This window comes from Silene latifolia, chromosome 5 (assembly GCF_048544455.1).
Source record: "Silene latifolia isolate original U9 population chromosome 5, ASM4854445v1, whole genome shotgun sequence".
NCBI lineage: Eukaryota > Viridiplantae > Streptophyta > Magnoliopsida > Caryophyllales > Caryophyllaceae > Silene > Silene latifolia.
The window spans coordinates 89008558-89013561 of record NC_133530.1 but is presented as its reverse complement, the minus strand read 5'-3'; positions in this window follow the sequence as shown (position 1 = coordinate 89013561).

Sequence of the window (5004 nt, the reverse complement as noted above, 5' to 3'; positions counted from 1 at the left end):
ATTGTTGAGATGCAGAAGATAGTGTTGAAGAGAGAGAAAGTTAAATTTTACAAAAGATGGTTGGATTCCGCGTGTTTTTTATTTATTTTTGAGGACATGATCGTGGCCATTAATTTGCCTAGATCTGACGGCTTCAAATATTCCGCAATCCTCAAATATTTGAAGGTTCTCACCGGATCCCGACACTATATATATATATATATATATATATATATATATATATATATATATATATATATATATATATATATATAGAAGAGATCAACTAAGGCCAACATATATATTGAGTTCATAAGTTCTATTATGAGCCATTGGATGGAGGGAGATAGAGGGATGAGATCAACCCCAAAAAAGTGTGTTTATAAGCTAATCTCACCATCTCTCTCCTCCTTCACTAATCCACTCTAATTAATCACTAATTTACTATATATTTGTTTTCCACTCATTCATTTCTTTTTCATCTTACACATTTCATTTCTCTCTTCTCTCAAACTCTAAAAAAAAACCCAAATAAATAAAAAAAACCCAAAAATCCAAATAAATAAAAAATCCAAATAAATCAAGAAACTCAAATAAATCATTCATTCCTCTCTTCCTTATTCACCACCACCCACCACCACCCCACCCGACACCAACTAACCACCCACCACTCCCGCCGCCGCCACCCCCTGCCGCCGCCCCACCGCCGCTGAATTTTTTTTTTTTTTTTTCAACTCGGTTTTTTTTTTTTTTTTTCGTTTTGTGTTAATTTGTATGTTTTGAGTTGTTTTTTCTATTCATTATTTTTTTTGTCTTTTATTTTGTTAGTTCTCATTTTTTATTCATTTTCTTAAATCTCTTCTTGTTATACGTTTTTTTTTAAGATTTCGTGTTTTAAATCTCGTTTTTTTTGTGAGATACTTTTTTTTCATTTAAGACAAAAATGGACTAAAGTTATACAAAAATGAACCAAAGTTATACAAAAATAGACCAAAGTTATACAAAAAAAGACTAAAGTTATACAAAAATTGGACTAAAGTTATACAAAAAATTGGACTAAAGTTATATAAAAATGAACCAAAGTTATACAAAAATGAACCAAAGTTATACAAAAATGAACCAAAGTTATACAAAAATGGACTAAAGTTATACAAATAAGGACTAAAGTTTTACAAAAATGAACCAAAGTTATACAAAAATGAACCAAAGTTATACAAAAAAAGACTAAAGTTATACAAAAATTGGACTAAAGTTATACAAAAAATTGGACTAAAGTTATACAAAAATGAACCAAAGTTATACAAAAATGAACCAAAGTTATACAAAAATGAACCAAAGTTATACAAAAATGGACTAAAGTTATACAAATATGGATTAAAGTTATACAAATATGGACTAACTTTAGTCCATTTTTGTATAACTTTGGTTCATTTTTGTATAACTTTGGTTCATTTTTGTATAACTTTAGTCCAATTTTTGTATAACTTTAGTCCAATTTTTTGTATAACTTTAGTCCATTTTTTGTATAACTTTGGTGCATTTTTGTATAACTCTGGTCTATTTTTGTATAACTTTGGTTCATTTTTGTATAACTTTGGTTCATTTTTGTATAACTTTAGTCCAATTTTTTGTATAACTTTAGTCCATTTTTGTATAACTTTGGTTCATTTTTGTATAACTTTGGTTCATTTTTGTATAACTTTAGCCCATTGTTGTATGACTTTAGTCCAATTTTTTGTATAACTTTAGTCCATTTTTGTATAACTTTGGTTCATTTTTATATAACTTTAGCCCATTGTTGTATGACTTTAGTCCAATTTTTGTATAACTTTAGTCTTTTTTTGTATAACTTTGGTCTATTTTTGTATAACTTCAGTCCTTTTTTGTATAACTTTAGTCCATTTTTGTATAACTTTAGTCCTTATTTGAATAACTTTTATCCTTATTTGTATAACTTCAATCATTTTTTGTATAATTGTAGTCCAAATTTGTATAACTTTAGTCCAAAATTGTATAACTTTAGTTCTTATTTGTATAACTTTAGTCCTTATTTGTATAACTTCAGTCCAAATTTGTGTAATTTTAGTCCAAAATTGTATAACTTTATTCCATAAGAGTATAACTTCAGTTGTTTTTTGTATAACTTTAGTCCAAATTTGTATAACCCAACCAAACAAATAACCAACAAAAAAATTAATAACCAACAAAAATTTAAAAACCAAATAACAATAACAAAAAAAACCAAATAACAATAACAATAATAACAATAACAAAACAAAAAACCAAATAACAATAAAAAAACAACAACCACAGAAAAATAACATAAAACCAAATGAAAATTAAAAAAAAAAATTGAAAAAAAAGAACGAAAAAAAGGAGAAAGGAAGAGCAGGAGGGAGAAAGGAAAAAGGAGAAAGGACTAAAGTTATACAAAAATGAACCAAAGTTATACAAAAATAATAACTTTAACCCATAATAACAAAAACCCGCCAATCTAACAAAAAAACCCGTCTAAGAAAAAAACCAAATAACTAAAAAAAACCAAATAACAATGAAATACAATACAATAACAATAATTGAAATTTATATATCGTGTGTATAATTTTAATGCACGCAGTGTATAACTTTAATAGACAAGATGTATAACTTTAGTCCAAAATTTGTGTAACTTCAATTTATACAATGTATAACTTTAGACATTAACAGTGTATAACTTTAATGGACAATATGTATAACTTTAGTCATAAAAATTGTAACTTTAATGTTTCAAGGGTATAACTTTAGTCATAAAATGTATAACTTTAGTCATAAAATATATAACTTTAGTCCAAAATTGTATAACTTTAGTCCAAAAATAAAAAACCAACAAAACTGAAAACATAAAAACCAAATAGATATAAAAAATAAAAACCATCTAGTTCTAAAAAAAAAAATGGACGAAAAAAAAGAACGAAAAAAAGGAGAAAGGAATAGCAGGGAAAAACCAAAAACCAAATAACAAATAACAAAATCAAAAACCAAAAACCAAAAACAATAATAACAATAACAAAACCAAAATATAAAAACTAGATCTAAAATCAAAGTCAATCCAAACATCATCAAAAGAAATACATAAACCAAACATGAAACAATCTGCATTGTGATTATGCAAAATGGGTATTGAATATAATTAGTAAAATGGTCAAGATCTGAAATGTGCATGTACAGAACAAATAAAAACAATAAGAAAACACACCATGACAAATAAAAAAAATCACCGCACCAAAAAAAACAAATAAAACAATCAGAGAGTAAATAAGAGCAGATCTTGAAATGATAAATCACAATGCATGGAGGGAGAAAGGCAGTGGTGAGGTCGTGAGCGTGGTTGTCGTCGGTGGTGGTGGGTTTTGTGAGTGAAGGTTGTTGCGGTGGTGTGTGGTTGTGTGCAGTGTTGGTGGTGGCGGGCGCGGCAGGCGACAACAGGGAGGGAGGAAGGCAGTGGTGAGGTCGTGAGTGTGGTTGTCATTGTCGGTGGTGGTGGTAGGAATGGTTGCTGATGTCGGTGGTGGTGGGAATGTTGTCGGGGCGGCAGGAGGAAGGCGTGTGGGGGTGGTGGTAGTGTTAGTGCGTGCGTGAGTGGCAGTTGGGGTGTCGGGGGTGGTCGTGTGGTGGGTCTGGTGGTGGTGTTGATGACGGCGGCATGCGGTGGGTGTGGTGGTGGTCGTGTGGTGGGTCGGGTGTGGTGGTGGGTAAGGGTCGTTTGTTTCGGTTTTTGTTGTTTTGGAATTTTTGTTTTGATTTGTTTTGGGTTTTGTTTTGGGTTTGTTGATAAGAGATGAGAGATGAGAGATGAGAGGATGAGAATTTTTTTGTTCTGAATAATATGAGAGGGGAGTGAGTGAATGAAGGAGGAGAGGGAGATTAGAATGAAAAGGAAATTAGGAATGATTATGAAGGGAGATTAAGGACAATCATTTCTAGCCATTCATTGAGATGAAATCTCATCCCTCCATCCCTTCCATCCAAGGGCTCTTATAAGGACTTAGGGCCTTATATGGTATGAAGGCCTTATATATATATATATATATATATATATATATATATATATATATATATATATATATATATATATATATATATATATATATATATATATATATATATATATATATATATATATATATATATATAGTATAAGGATCAAGAGAGTCCTCCTTCCCCTATTAAGTCCATAAGTCCTCTTAGAGGCCCTTGGATCTTGGAGAATGGAGGGCTTAGATTGAAAGGCAAAATGAGGATTATGGGGGTAATTAAGACTCTTCATTATCTACTCCCTAACTAAACACTAATCCCACTACATATACCCTCCCCCTCTCTCTCTTACCCTATTATTTCTCCACTTACTTCTCTCTCATCCTAACAAAAAAATACTCTTCTCTCATTTCTCTACAATCCTAACAAAAATCCTAATAAATAAAAAACCCAAATAAATAAATAAACCCAAAAACCCAAAAAATCAAAAACCCAAAAAATCAAAAACCCAAAAAAACAAAAACCCAAATAAATCATCCACTCTTCTCTTCTTCATTCACCACCACCCACCACCCCCACCATCGCCGCCAACCCCACCACCACCCCCACCACCGCCTACCCCACTACGGGTATTTTTTCAAAATTCGTTTTTTTCCCGGATTTTGGGTCTCGTTTTTTTTTTTTTTTTTTTTTTTTCCGTTTTTTTTTGTGTTAACTTTGATATTTAGTGTCGTTTTTTTCTATTTGTTTATTTTTGTTGGTATTAGTTTATTTATATATGTACTATACTTTTTTTCCCTCAAATATCGTCTTGTTATTCATTTTTTTCTTTTTCAAATTTCGTGTTTTAAAATCTCACTATTGTTTTGTGAGATCCTTTTATTTTAATTTTAGATCTAATAAAATAGATCTCATATAATTTGTTGATTTTAATGTTAGATCTACTAGATAAAAAATAAATTTATGAACAAAATAATCGTATTACCTCCTTGGTGGTCGGTGGTAATTGGT